We start from the raw sequence: 16,954 nt of genomic DNA, 5'->3' as shown, positions 1-16,954 counted from the left end.
AAATAACACTGAAGTTATGAATTATTTTTTTTAAATTAGTTTTTGTTTTACTTTGCAGTCTTGATTAAAATGCTCAGGAAATGTAAATCTTAAAAAACATTACATTCTTTTTTACATTTGGCTTACTGTATTATTGCCATGTACCTCACAAAGTTAAATAAGGCTTGCCAATTCATTATGTAGGCAAACAAAGGAGGTCATATTATTCATTAAGAGATCTCAACTACTTGTTCCTGTTTTACTCAGAAATAATATATTGGCCAGGACAACTAAGATCATTACCTTGAATGTTTCCTAAGCCTCATGGGATGCTTTACTTCACGTAAATGCATGTGGTGGAGAGTACCTTGTCTGAAGGGCGTAAAGGTTTCCTTTTTCACAATAAACTTGCCTTAGGCATGTTTTCCACTGCCATGCAAGTAGTCAGATATTCAAGACACAATTAATTTTGTTTTCAGTCCTTCAGATATGTAATACATTTGGGAAGGTCATTTATGCTGCAGTTTAGTATAAACCCAGCTCTAGACTGAAAAAAATAATAATTCTACCTTCAATCAAACTAATCTAAATATATTCATTCATATTACATTATTATGCATTTAAACCTCAGGGAAATTAAAAAGAGGGAGTTACTTTTTTTTTCTATATTTTACTAGCAATAGGCATATAAAAATAGGCAGCAAGGAAAAATTTGTACTCAGTAAATAACATTCTGTCTTGTACAGTTCCTGTACTATGAGAAAGTCACACCTTAGTGTACGCACACCTAGTGGAAGCCTGTGCTTTGGTGTAAAAAAAAAATAGAAGACCACCTTTTAAGCAGTAATTCATGTTGCACAGTTGAGTACTTCCACTTTCAACACAGAACAAAGTGCTGCTACTGTTACACTCTCCATGACAAAAAAGGCAGTGGGTCTAGTCCAGTATGTGTGCATTGCCTTGTAGGAAACTAGGAGAGTAAAGCTGTTTCTTCAATAAAGGACAATCTAATTTTATCCTCATGATGGTTACAAATGAGTGAACGAAGTAATGGGGTCTTAAGTGGACCGAGTGGAGCATATAATTGAAATTAACATCACTTTTGAAATTTGCATGTACCTATAATTAAGATCTTAGCATGCAAATAGCAGTTTATGACCTAATATTCCCTATGTGTCCCTTTCCCAATTTCTATTTAAAAAGTGAACTATTTAATTTTCTTGAACAACCAAACAAATAAGAATGAACCATTCTGTCCTGACAGGATCTACCAGGCTGGATGTACAGAAGTGTAGTTTGCTAAAGCTTGCAACTTGCCTGGCTTGGGCTGGATTAGCTTATTCCCTGTCTAGCTATCACTTGAAAAGAAACAATCAAAGAATCAGAAACATTTTAATGAAGTAAAAACAAATGCACTGATTTGTGATAAGCAAAATAATTACATCATGACCTATTTTATTTGCATAAATTTCCCTCTTGAAAAATCTACTCTAAGCTCACTTACTAGGTTTAAGGTTCTTCCTCTTATGCACCAGTGATAATATTCTGCCTCTTTTGACGATGGAAGTTCTAAGAAAAAGAAAATAAAAAAGAAAATAAGAAGAAATATGATGAGCATGTTTATTTAAAACATATCTCATTGCCTTTAGGTTGTACAGTGTTATTCAAAATGGGTAAAATGCAAAACTTGGCTTTGAAGGCACCATACCTGCCAGGTGCGAGAAGTGAGCGCACTAAGGATGTTTTCCTGCCTCATGTGACTTGTTTTTTAATATCCTTCTGAATTTCTACCTTTTTTTTTTCCTACTATTTAACCGTGTCTAGCTTTGGTAACAATAATCACTTTGTATTTTAAAGCTGTAAACCAGTCCCCTTAATAATCTATTGACTTCCACATGTATCACACAGTGAATTAAAAATACCCCATCATTTGTCAGCTGTCAGAACTTGATCAAGCATATCCTAACTGATAATGACAGAAACTTGCATGATCTGTTAGGTATGGAACATAAAACTTATGTTCATTTCAGCTACTCTGTGAAGCTTCATAAAATTTTGAGAGAGTTACACTAAGCTAATAATATATTGCTGGATCAACTGAGCCAAAAAATACCCATAAAAGTGTTCTTTTTACATGCTCTGAGGCCTCCGGGAGGGAGAGAAAGGAGAGCGGAGAACCGGATTTTTCAGTGTAGCCTAAGTAATGAGGTCAGAAGGGCTTTGTGCTAACACTAGTATTAGCTTTCTGAGGAGACAACTTACAAACTGTGAATATCTGAAATTAATAAAGTTTTGGTGTCACAATAAACGACTTAAAGAAAAAGATACTTGAATGCAAGAAATTTTCCTTACTCCATTATGTCATTTTATAAACATGCCTCAATATTGTATCCAGTTTTGCTACCACAGGGTTATGAAGAACAACTTAGTGAGGAAGATGAGAATATATCTCTGCTAAGTTGCCAAATGGAGTGATTACCAACTATATTCGTGCATGTAAGGTAGTATTTTAACAGAGAATATAACAAAGCAATGAAGTATATAATCAAAATAGATGTTTTTCAACTAGTTGAAGGTACAATTCCTTTTTGCTAAAAAATATTTTCATGCTATCAAATTCGTATTGCCTATTATATTAATTTAATAACAGCAAATATATTCAAAACACTCTAAATTTTTCAAATTCAATTACACAAATTGGTTTATAAAATCCTAAATATTCACTGAAGTTGGGATGCTGATTTCATAATTCTTCTGTCAGAGAAGTAAGTAAAAACATCCAAGCTAAATGACTTGCCCATTCCATGTTAGAGATGTCCCTTAGACGAAAAATCCCTATCCAGCCCTGGTATTCAAATCTCTAAACTCTGCTTCATTCAAAAGTCCTAAGTGAACAGTGTTCAGGTAGTTTTTGGTGCAGTCATTGAAGTTTATCCTAAAGCACAGTATTCAGAATATATTCTGAAGATAAGGGACTTATCTATCCTAAACATTCTCAGTATCATATATTACCAAACAGTATTGCTAAGACAATTTGCATAGCGAAACTGTTCATGACAGCAGGACTGACCCTATCCTGTTTTCTAGTCCTTATATTTTGTAAAACCCACATAAATTGCAAACACAAAGATCAAACTCTTCAGCTGTCTTTTTTCCTTCTCCAAGGAAACTGGGACATAATTTCAGATTGTGATTTAGTTAATTTTGGCAACCTCAGCACACAGTTGAGGCACAGCGAATTATCCCTGGCTAGCTACTGAAGCTTCTCCATGTTCCTCAGCTCTAACTTAGACTAACTGATAGGTTATTATGAGAAAGAAGTGAACACGAGTCCTGTCACAGTTTCAGAGGCTGTCTAAATGGAGACAGACAAGAGCATGACATCTCCTGCTACCTGCATCTACTTCCAGTGGAAGAGGAAGACATCTTGGCAGTATTGAGAGAATGCTAGAGAAAGAAAGCATTTAAATCTGTGTGGACTCGATTCCTCTGATAACATCACATTTTCAGAGTCTGTTCTCTCCTCCATTAACTAGAGAAGCAGTTTAAGTAGATTGCAAACTGTCCAGCGCCTGTGGGTACCGTGTATATACCTCATGTCAGGAATATCTGACCCTGCTTTTGATATTCCAGTGAAGCATTGCCTGAGTTACAGGGAAAGGATGTTCACCCATGATCATCAGAGGTATGTACAGGCCTGTAATATCACTGCACAGAGTTGCACTGATGTTTTCCCTGATTGCAATAAAAAGGAGACATTTTAAGAAAATTATAATACTCATGAGCTAAGTATTGAGAACCATGTTGGCTTTTATTCTCAACTTTCAACCAGACTCACTCTGAAGCATGCATAATGCTCTTCCATATTTTTCATAGAATCATAGAAACAACTGGGTTGGAAAAGACCTCTGAGATCATCAAGTCCAACCCCAGATTTTATCTAATCCTTTAACATAGTGGTGCAGGGAGGAGAGGGGAAAATGCACATTTTTAATTAAACTCTGAGACAACATTTCCTCCAAGTTCATTTTCTTGTTTGGAGAATCAGTCTACTTTGGAGATACTACAAATGGAGAAACAATCTTATCTCTGTAATTTTAACTGGCAAGGGTGTTAAACAAACATAAAATGTCTGTGCCAGACAGACATTTGCTTTAAAAGAGGTATAATTTTCAGGACAAAGGGGGACAGCTGAGCTTAAAAACCAATAAAACAAAAAAAATTACAGGAGCTTGTTTGTTTCCTGCTTCAAATAATATGACAAGACACTTGTGCTTGTCTCTAAATATGTAAATAATATTTTGCCACTTGACAGACATGTTTAGAAGTTGAATTAATGCGGTCACTGAATCGGAGTACCCTGTCATTGTTTAACTTTGTTACATTGCTTCAGAGCAAAAAAAAGCAGAATTGGCAGCAATTGCAAGAGCAACAACATTTACAGCACATATAATAGATGTGAAACCACAAAAGTAATTAAACAAAATCTGGAAGTAATTTTTAAGGAGTAAGTGCCCATTTGATGTACTTAATATGTTTTCTGCTTTGATGGGAATAGGAACCTCAGCTGTACAACTGAGGGTATAAGACTGGAGCAGGCAAGAGCCATCTGACAAAAAGAGGAATACGATCAGGCTTGATGAACTTTGGAGGAAACATAAGCGGAGTTGCAGGGGGAAGGCAACAGCTGTCTGCCTGCTATAGGTGAGTCACAGGTTTTTAACAGCTCAGAGGGAACCTGGATATATAAGAAGTACTATCAAGGAGACAGGTGACTTCCCACTCAGACAACTCAGGGTCTGGGTGGTATGGAAATCTGGAAGATCTGTGTCTGGGCATGAAACATTCATGCAAAAACATCTTGCTTACAATTTAGATCACTAAAACCCAACAATATAACTGAAAGGATGACTCTAAAAGAATAATGTCCTGTCCTCCTAATAACCCAAAGCTTCAATTGTCTCCATATTTCCATTGTAATCAATATTTTATTTATAATTCCATTTTAGTTAAGCCAAATTTCATATTAATAAAACCCCTGATCCAGGAAATTCCTCTTCTATATATACATAAGCAAGATTTTCCTGTTCAAAAGGATAATCACAAATATATTTTTATTCATATTAATAAATAAGAAAAAATTGCATATTTAATCAGCTTATTAAAAGGAACATACATTAACTGAAATATTTGTTCTACAGAGCTATTCACGATATTACTCTGGAGATAGATATTACTAGGAGGTGAGATACAGTGCAGCAGAAAGAAATGTGACTGTTTCAAAATTAAGTATAGTTCACTTTTTTATATCAAAAACTAGAAGAGGGAAGCAAAACCAAAGATTTTTTTTTTTCCCTTTTCAAAAGATAGTACTTACATGATTAATACAAAAATTAATAAAAAAAATAAAAATAAAAGTAGATCTACTAGGGGCACAGGCCTCTTTTTATTCCTCATGGGACAAGAGAAGAAAGAAAGAAGGTAGGCTGCCAGTACAAAAAAGTAAATATCAGATAAGAAAATCCTAGTCAATATATTTTTTCCTTCAGTCAAGCTATTTTTAATACATACGGTCCTGTCTCTTTCTAGGCGACATATGTTATTGGAAAGATTAGTTTTGCTGTACCTATTGCTTCTGCCAGCCTGCATCAAAGTAAATTTAGAGATGTGCTGACAGTCTAATACCTGCTATCAGGTTCTACCTGTAGATAAGACTTGAAAAACCGTCTGTTGAATTTCTTCACAATAGTCAAATGCTATTTTAATGTACACAGTGATAGTTTCTTTAGTTATTTCCCATAAGTTTCCAAATTAATTAACTTGAAATACAGTGTAAAATACAAGTATCTGAGCTGTTGTCCAAAAATAAAGAAATGCATTTGCATAAACCTGATTTGGGAGATTCTCATCCCTAAAGGTGTCTGGATGGAAAGCAGCAGACTTTAGCTAGACAGAAAATCAGCAAAGGATGAGTATGCAGAACCCTCACCATTTCCCTCTTCCTTTCAATTTCAAAATAAACTAAACTAGCAAAAAAATACTGACACCTCTCCCATTTCATTTCTTCAGAGAAAAATCATGTGCTATGTTTTTCCTATTTCTCAAACCAAACGTTTAAAAACCAGACTTCAAAACATCCAGATAAGACCCTCATGCAATATGAGTGTGCACACACACCTACCCACACATAGACACCTTCTCTTCTTCCAGATCCAAAGTTATTCTTCTTCCAAGGAACTTGAGAAAATGACACATAGGAGATCACATAGGTAGGCTCATGCTCTTCACTTGCATTGCTCAATTTAGTTAAAATCTTTGTTCAAGCACATAGTATTTTTGAGAAGGAAGTCAAGGACTGCCCAGAGAAGTTATGGATGTCTCACTGGAAGTGCTCAAAGTCAGGTTGGACAGAAGTTTGAGCAACCTGGTTTAATGCAAGATGTCCCTGCCCACAGCAGGGGGGGTGGATATAAAAGATATCTAAGATATCAATATGTTATCTCATTTTCATATGATATCTCATACATGCAATCCAATTTCAGGTAGAGGCACAGAAACAGTTCCTCCAGTTCAATATAAAAGTATATCAGGTGTTGAAGGGGATGTCTGATACTGAGACCAAAAATGATTGAAGGAAAACAGAAGAAGAATTTAAGGACTCCTGTTCCCTCTGTAAAGAATTAAAATACACAGTTTCAGCAGTGACTCTCAAGTGTCTGAAGGACAACTGATGCTAATTTTCAACACTAGAAAGGGAAACCATCTTGAAGTTGCTATCAAGAAATTAAGGAAATTGACTTTGATTTTTTATATGGAAGCTACAATACATCAGAAACACCTAATTTTCCATAGACTCCCACTCTTGAAACAGCTGAAGGTCTAAGTAGTAAGAACTGTTGCAGATGCTTCTCATCCAGAGAATTATACAGCTGTGATCTGAGCACTAGAAAGCTTTTTTTTTTTTTTATCTCATCCATTATTGAAGAGAAATGTTGGCAGTACAGAATGTCAGGCTGGTAAAATCTCTTTAATTTTTTATTGTAGATATTTGCCTTACCAGTCACTTTTGTAGAGTTTCATCACAGCATAGTTTAATCATTGAGGACTGTAAATAAACTTCATTGTTGTACAACATAAGCTCCTTCTTAGGTTTTAATTATGTTTAATTAGAAGGGATGTTTCACACTTGCAGGACAGTATGATACTCTCCGATCATAATTTTTAAATCCTTTTCCTTTAATTTTCCTATACAAATATTTCTTCTTCTATTATTTACTGTCAGAATGATGCACAGTTTGTAAAAAAAACCCACTTGATTTATCCAAAATTTTATTGTTTTGATTAGGACAATAAAATATATTCTTGTTTTTCAATCTGTTTGACCTAAATCAGTGTAGTTCTTAAACCAATATAACACATTCACTAGCATGCCCATAGATTGACTTTATATGACATGTAGTTTAAACCCCTGTTTTCTCCAATAAGAGGGATTCAGGACAATAGACAGATCATGCAATATTGTGTTGCATAATCTTTTCCCCACTGGTTAGTGTGCTGTGGATCATGGAGGTCATATAATTGAAATGTTAGAAAAGTCCGATTAAGAAAAGCCTCACAGTTCACTTTAATCTCTTAAGGTGTCTCTGACTTTCTTCTTCAACATAGTTGAATCTCTTCTGGTTTTAAGGCTCAGTGCTTCTGTAGTCATAAAGGCTCTATACTTATCGACAAGACAAACTGGTCCCAGTAGCACCTTCTGAAAAGCCAGTTTGTCTCTCTTGACTAGGAATATTCCAGCCTGTACAAGCTCAGGTATTACGGAAAACTCAGGACCCACCAATTCTAACTGGAATGGTGCAGAGGTACTAAGAAAACTGGAATATCAGTTTCTGAGATAACTAGATTCAGTGTTATAGAAAGAGCTTAGATTTATAAAGTTGTGCTTATAACAACTTAAAACTCTCAAAGGCTCAGGCTTGGCCAACAATATTTCTGACAAGTAAACAAACCTGTAAAAGCAAAACAAGAAATACAGATGTCTTCCTGGATCATAAATAGAACATTCACATTGATTCTTTTTAATTTTCCAGTGTATGAATTTGATTTTTCACAACTAGATACAGCTCTCCACTATTTCTCTCTGAACTTATTTCTGTCTGATGTACAGGTTACTTATCTATAGACAGCAATTACTAGAATAGACTGCAATAATGTAACACTTATGTGTGATTTTTTTAATATATAATTTTCTTTTTCCCTCATACATATGCATGCCCTTGCTCTCTGAATTTATTTTATCATCAGTGTAAAAACTGCCACTACTGTATTACATGAAGGGTGAAGGGTCTCAGAGTTATGATTTGAAGAAACAAGATTAACGAGAACACACCAAGATAAGAAGCAATATTTTTTAGTTTCAATCAAGAATGTCAAATAATGTCTGAAAAATACAGGATCATATCTGAGAAGCAAATATTGCAAGAATACTGCTTGTAATAAGAAATAGTCTCATGTTTTATGAGATTTGAAAAGCTATTCTCATCACCTTTACTTAAAATTCAGGGATACAACTTGAAAGTAACATCCAGAAGTCCAGGTTCTGTAACTCCAAACCAAAGGAAAAAACCCACATTCATAAAGATTCTTGAACATGGAATGAACAAGATGCCTGAGAGGTTCTGCCACATCTAGTCTTGAAGACACTCTAACTTTACTGGGAAAGACCCTGAGCTACTTGACCAAACATTGCCATTGGCCCTGCTTTGAATAGTATCTCAGTCGAAGTCCCTTTCTGACCTAAATTATCATGTTTCTATGATTTTAAAGTGGAGGAAGAGGTGGGTTTAAGTGGTAGGCTGTGCTTATTAATGTAAGTACCCAGGAAGTGATCTGCAAAAAGCACCTACTCACCATTTAAGTGGAAACAGGTATGGGTACCAGAGGTCTAACTGACTAGTATCCCTCTGAACGAGGAACTGGAGGGTTCCCTCGCCTGAATTTTCTACTTCCTTAGGAATGTTCAAAGCACTCAACAGATGAGTAACTGTAAAAGCCTATGCAAGGTCACTACCTCTGTCACAACCAGAGAGGAAATTTGAATCTTACCATCCCCCTTTCATGAACTATACGAACTGTGAATCAAACAGAAGATCCACTACATTTTTTCAACATGCAGCAAAAATAACTGGTCTATTTACAGCATTTGCACTGATTCAGCACCATCCAGGGAGGTGACTCAAAGCAATTTAAACAGTTCCAAAAAAACCCCCTTGGAAATCCTGTTGTGAGTTTTTCAGTATATTGGTGAAGACAGCTAGTCTTTTACTGACAGTTTTCTTATGGGATATAGTCTTAAATACACAATTAATGATATCTTAAATTATGCTTTTATATTAGTTGTATTCATATGCTTACTCCTGGAAGAAATAGAACACTCCCTACAACACCTATGCTTCCAATGGAGATGGAATCACTTTATTTATGAAATCCTTACAGACACAGAGATGTAATGTAAGCTTAAGTACATTACATTACTAATGAGCTGCAAGCTGTGTTTTGGACAGTTGGGCTTCAGAACATTTAATATTTTATCTCAATTTAATAAAATCAAAAAATACCTCACATACACATCAAGTAAATGGAGACACTTCTCAAGAAGATGAAGTTTGGCCACTGACTCATCTGATAGAAATAAGTGCAGAATTATGCAACAATAAGTTTGTTGAAATTGTCATTAGACAGTTACTACACTCAGTGAAAATCTTCATTTATGAGGAGAGAATCTATTTGTTTCATTTATATATGACAGCTATATATAATATATATATGAAGCTAGTAGATTTTATACTCTAGGCCTAAATCATATTAAGGAATCATACTTTATTGCTATGCATGAAGATACATTGTTTTATAGATGTGATACTATTTATTCTGAAATGTACAGAAGGCAGAAAAACCAACATTTTTAGAATGGAATTCTGCAATTAATATTTATTTTAGGGATGTTTTTCCGTTTTTCCCTAAAATATTGGAAGGAACTTCCCTAACTTTCAAATGAGATTGAAATAAGGTTTGCTAAGGGGGAGTAAACAAACTGAGTTCATTAGAAATGAAAGTTTTCTTTGTAGATAATAATGTCTAGCTATGAATAAATTAAAATGATTGTAAATGTGCTATGGTAATTATTATGACTATTACACATCAGCAATGTGGAATAGTGGAATGGTCAAAAGTATGCACAAAAATAAAACTTCGTAACTTTCTCTTTTCTGGTAGAAACTGAAGTGACAAAATATTCACTGAAGGTTGGAATTGCCTTACTCTGGATGGAATTGTTCTTGTGTAAGTAGAATCTTGATCAGTTCCAGGGAATAAAGATGAAAACTGGCAAAGCTATGCTTACTATATAACGTAATGAAAATACAATTGATTTGTGAAGACCTGCATTTACACTGCACATCACCCATATCCTGTTCTGAATGAGAATTCTTGTAATATTGAGCCCATACAATGTTGAGGAAATACCTACAAAAAGACAGAAAAGGGTAGCAAATGAAAGACATAAAATGTATCCCAGAGAAAATGCAGTTTTGGGACTACAACATAACAAACAAATAAGTATCTCTTCATGGGGCCTCTGGTGGTCTAGTGGTTAGGGTGCAGGACTCTCACCGCTGCGACCTGGGTTCGATTCCCAGCCCCCCGGGCAGATGGAGCTCGTTAGCCCTGTGAGGCAATCCATCTAAGAGAAGGTCACTCTAAACAAACCTACGTTCTGAGAGCCTCACTGCCACTGTCCAAGCTTGCTTGGCCCTCGCAGATGAACCTCAGGATTAAAGGGTGGGCTCAGTTCAGCGCACACTGAACTGAACTGAACACACTGAACTCACACACTGTGTCTCACACCTAAAAAATCCACTGCGCAGGCTCGAAGGGTTTAATGACCTTTCCCAAATCTTTGCTCGCAAAGACTGGCCATTATTATTATATTATTATCTCTTCATATATGTTTTGAGATTTTTTTTCTTTTAAATTAATTCAAAAGCCTTTCCTGTGAATTTTTATGTGACTTTTTTTTTACTATTAATTCTGGAGTGAGGTTAAAAACAATGCATACACAAGTATGTTATTTAATTGGAACATGTAATTACAATGTTTGTCCTTGAAACTTTTTGGTACAAATAAACAGAAATGTAGGTGGTTTGACATAACAAGAGACGCTCATTGTCATACTCTTTCTCAGTGTTTTATACTTATTTTTTGTGAGTTCATACAGGGATTTGATTCTAAAAAAGAGGGGGTGTGTCCTATCTATTTGTCGAGTACATTTCAAGATTTTCTTAATACATTTTTTGAGCAAACCTTATTTGGATTAAGATCAAGAATTACTTTCTGTTGTAAGTAGTGATTCCTGAAGCCTTTGAAAGCATTTTATAGGGCTTACAGATTCTGGAATTACTTTTGTGTATCACCTGAAAATCATTTGTTCTCATTTTCATCCAAATTCCAGAATTCTATACATACTCCACATACATACTTATGTTACTGTCTCTGCTGTATACTGCATTCTAGAGTGTACATGTATGTATGCATATGGATAGGTGGGTATATAAAATGTATGTATTTTGCAGTGCTGGTACCTACACCTTTCTTATAACACCAGTCAGACAAACTTCTAAAACAAGTATCTTCCATTTTTTAACATAAATTACTCTTTTGAAGCTCAGTATAAAATGGGAAAACTAAATAGGAATCTGAGAGTCCAAAAAAGAACACCACTAAAAGGATAGTTCACCTTTTTATTATCACAAAAGTAGCAATTTTAAAAAATAATGCTTTTTAATCTTCTGCCTTGTAAGAATACATACCAATCAATATGAACAGGAATGTACTAGTGCATTATAAGTAGTATATTATAGGCCTCCAGTCCTTACACTGGCTGACAGATGAATAAAATGCATATTGTCTGAGAGATGAGTAAGCTCTTTGGTCAAATGCTTACTTTACTGGTGCAGTTTCACTGAAACGGATGGTGTTGCCATGCTTTATACTAGTGGAAAAATCCAGCCACTTTCTCTTTTTTTCATATTTACACTGCATAGAAAAAAATGTTTTATGTGCATCTCCTCTTGTTACATGTACTTTTTGTTTTCAAAATAAAAGGCAATCTAAAAGCTGTATTTATTTTCTTTCTTCCTTTTTTTTTTTTCTGCTAAATTACTCTGCAATGAAACCACAGTGTTACCATATGCATGCTGAAAGACACTTCTGGGTGATTTGACCATAAATCAGACTATATGGGGATAGGGGTTGGGAGAACAGATGAGAGATACTTTTGAGAGTTTCTCCATTGCCTAAATTCTGTGCCAACACTGTGTCAATATGAAGGGATTTATTCCATCAGACCTTTCCATTCAGCTATGCATTTCCTGTTAATTAGATCAATACCTGCGCCTATTAGGAGCTGGCTTAATATTCTTAATGAAGGTTCATTTAAGGTTCATTCTGGTTACAAGGTAGTTCTTTTCTCATTTTTTACAGACCACTTTTTAGACTCTGTATTCATTTGTATGTTGTAAGTGGTCTTCATTTAAGGAGTAGCTGCACCACTAAGCAGTGAACACAATGAATTAAAAATAGTAATAATGCTCAAAGAAATTTTATTTTTCTTTTATCCCCTTAAGTCACATGTGCACTCTCATTTCTTACCAGCACTGCCATAACTTCCTGAACTTGCAAGGAAATTCATCTATTATTATGGTAAATCATTCTCTCTCAAAGCTTATCCCTTTATTTTTAATTTTAAATGGAAATTTAAATGGATTTTAAATGAAAAACCTTTCTCTGTTGTACACATGAAAATGGAAGAATTATGTTACAACTGGCAAGTAGGACAAAGCACCTGAGGACTTCCACACATTTAAACACCCAGCTACCAACAAAGAGGGCTACAGACGTCATGATCACCAATTTCAATTCATTAAGTCATGAACATTTGTAGGTGCTGAAATTTTTCCTAAATTGCTTTTGGGTTAAAAAGTTAATTATGGCCTTGGTTCTGACATCGTACACTTTTTAATCAGACTATTGTTCAAGACATAAATGGTTAGGTATCAGCAGTTAAGCCTTAAACATACAGCTGACATTATTTATCACAGATCAGAGCAAACTAGTATAAAAGTTACAACCCAAAAGTAGCTTTTCTAATAGAATAGAAACATGAGTTCATGTTGGTTTTGTTTTTCTTACTGTCATTATGAGCTACCAAGATGCCCTTTGAAGCTGAATAAAATTCATTGAACTACTTCCTGTGAAGAGATCAGCTAAACTGTCAGTTTAAGGGCTGGGCTTTGGATGACTGACATTAATTCTATAAAGTTATCTTTGGTAAATATTCTAAGTTAAGCAATTAGCATCTACTATCTGTACTATTTGGTGAACAGAAATAGCCTGAAGTTTCACAATTCTAGTTGCATCATATAGAAAAAAAAATAATTGGAAAAAGATGCAGAAAAGACACCATATATATTATGTGTTTTGGGGAAGCAAGCATTCACATCAACTCATGTTGACTATTTATTTTGCTTCATTTTGTTTGGCGGCTGGGAAGGCTTGAGAACCAAGACTTCGACTTTTGCATTCCATGGGACTCTCTGGTCCTTTTCAAGAAACAGCACAATACTCCAGCATAATATTTTTGTAATATTTTCAGTCTGCATCTCCTTATTTTAATAGGCATTGGTTAAATTAGTCACAGACATTTGTACTAGTGAATTTCTGTCTGTTGAGAGGGGAAGCTTCCTGATTTCATATAATTTTCAATATTTTTTGACATTAAACATGGGATGTGGAAGTTCCTGACTTGAATTCATCTAATCTCAGTGTCTAACAGCCTGAATTTGATTCCTCAAGGTGCAATAACTTATGCTTGTAAAAAACCCAAAATTTTTATATTTATTTATATATAGAGAAAATATATTTCTGCAGAGGACTATTTAGGAAATCACACATACATTTTTCCTTTTATTTATTCAACGTATTAAAATATTTTTCATAATGCTGAAAGTATACCTGATGTATCAGCTAACAGGAGAAAGACTATCCAAATTCGTAAGTCAATATAAAATATTGAAGACCCAATAGGTAAAGAAAATGTTTTACCTACTCTACTCAGTTTTTTTCTGGTATTTTTTTTGCTGTAATCCTTTCTGTTGTTTAGAGCAAGATCTTTTACTATGTTCTATGTACAATTCCCAGAGTAAAAAAGTAAAGATGCAAGTATAACATGTTTTACATTACATAAAATTTGGCTTAAAGCATGTCAAACATGAGACTCCCTATCCTGATACATTCATCCAGAAAGCAAACAAGAGAAAGTAGCAATTTATACTCGACTTCATTAAGAGGAAATAAAACTATGTTGAACATCCTACCTTCAAAAAAATCCCACTTTGTAGTTTGAACAGAAGCACACTGATGATAGTAAACTCAATTGCATAATGGTATTTTCTTTAAAATGATATTTCCACTCCCTTCTGAAGGATAATATAATGCTGTGTAAATAAGTCTTTACTCACAGTACAAAGATAGCATGCAATAATTTCATTGCTTCCATGTTAGAAGACAGGAATGTATTTGCAGCACTTCAGCAAAGTGGTCTGACTTTAAAGCAAGTACAACAAGCTCTAGAAAATGCAGTTTCCCCACCTTTATTACCTAATTCCCATGTGTTAATAGACTAGAAATTTAATATTTTTCCACCGTGAAATTATGTAGTCACTGTTTTCTACATTACTCTTAACAGCATTTCAACTTCTCTCTTGCATAGACATTTTAACAGGAAAAGTATTCATACTCAAATCATATGTAATATGTTTTTCATGAAATACTTGAAAATACTTGTTCTTCATATTCATAGCTTTAAGACTACTAGTTAGTTCTAAATAAAATCATGGCTGGAAATAAATATAATGGGATGTTTATAAGAAGCATATACACAGTAAATAGATCACAAATTTAGTTGTCCACTAATAGAGACAGTGTTTTTTTCTCTACGGCTACAATTTTAAATCCATTTATTTTACAAGAAATAATTAATTTATCAGTCTTTAAGACTTTGGGGGAAGAATTTAATTTTTCTATATTGTGGCATTTTACACTACTGAAAGAAAGGCATCTAAAAACTCCTAAACTTAGTTTTCTTTATTTGATAGTCATGTAATTATTTTTAAGAAAATCTTGCCTCAAGACCTAAAATCAGTTTTCTGGACAGTGTTAATTTCTTATGAGAATGGCTTACTATACTGGATAACATCCATTTATTACTTGAGTTTAATTTAGAATTTAATTTCATTTTAATTAAATTCTTCCTACATGTTGAAGAGACCTATATCTAACCTCATTCAACTTCACAAATGACTTTATGTTAACAACCAATTTATCAATTTTCTCCATAATGATTATACATACAGCATGAATACACAAAAGCAAAAGGTGAAAGCAAGACAAAACCCACTCAGCAGTACTATGACATGCAAAGTGGGAAAAAAGTTTGTCTACTTAATTCACCTAATCTTACTAAAAAGAATTGATGACACTGTTTATAAAGAATATACTGTTTATTCTTGTTTAATCATATTGTTGAAACAATGGTGGGTAATAAAATCAAAAACCAGAAAAAATAATGACCTTTAATATTTATTATATTTAGCTTTATTAATTAACATTATTGATGGTCAAAAACTTTGCTTTGCCAGTACACCCCAAACAAAACTCCCTGTTCTAAAACAGGAAGGACAACATCACAGTGCCATTGAACAAATAAATCATGTACGGCAACCGAAGAAGAGAAAATGTAAAGCAACATGTTTTTCTTGGATCACCAGCAATTCTCACAACTTACCAACTGCTATCATAATGTTACACGTTGCTGTATAAAGATTGGAAGAAACAGCCTGAAGTTTAGAAAATTGCAATCATCATGCTTCAATCTTTTTTCCTCTCTTTTATCTTTTACATCTTTCAAACACTGAGATGGAGAAAGTTTAGAAAAGCATGATCCAGCATTATACTGCTGAAATTTCAGTGTTTTTTCTTTGCTTGTTCTAGGCTATCATATGTTTGGTCTAGATTAAACACTGCCATAATTATCTGCCTACATCTGAACTTTATGACAGGAAGATGAAAAAACTGAGAATGACATCAAAGAAGATGAAAACTTGAGAATAAATTTGCAGTAAAAAAAACATCCCAACAGTATAGATGACCCAAACTCTAAAGAAGTTTACAAAGATGGAGGGGATGTTGCAAAACTACTAAAGGTATTTTCATGTCAACAGGAACTGACTTTAGAAATTGTATTTTGAAATGCCTCTGGACAGAAGCCTGAGGCTAGACAAGATACAAGGAATTTTAAACATCATAAGTTGGCTATCTTTTGACAACTGAATCTTATACTCCTCTGTTTACTTACTCTCTTTATATTTCATTGTGTAAACCTCATTTTGTTTAGTGTTTTGGCAAGCAATTCTAGAAGACATAAAAGGCATAAAACTATGTTCAAAAGTAGTAATTTTCTTACTTCTTTTTCAAGAACCCCAGCATCACATATCAATTTCTACTCTGGTTTTGTTCAAATTTATTTATGTGCCTGAGAAGTGAAAGAATTTTCAGAAGTATATTTTAGGTAGTCTATAAGTATCTGAAAGAATACCTCTTGCTTGCTTTCTCAGACCTGTTCATCACAGTCTCATCTGAGGCTCTGGGTACTCCTGCAAAGTAGGTAACCAAAGCCTGAGTGAGTCAGTGAAGAGAAGGAAAGACGACTGACTATACTGCGAGTTCAGCTATAGGGGACACTGAAGGGACAAACCATGAAACTATAAGTTAACAGATTAGTGCAGCTACAATACAAATAAAGCAACCACCTTCCCTCTTATATCAAGCAAAATAAATGCAGACATAATACTAGGAATAA

The sequence above is a fragment of the Lepidothrix coronata genome, unplaced genomic scaffold (assembly GCF_001604755.1).
Source record: "Lepidothrix coronata isolate B3197 unplaced genomic scaffold, Lepidothrix_coronata-1.0 Scaffold56, whole genome shotgun sequence".
Lineage (NCBI taxonomy): Eukaryota > Metazoa > Chordata > Aves > Passeriformes > Pipridae > Lepidothrix > Lepidothrix coronata.
Note: the sequence above shows the minus strand (reverse complement) of the source record.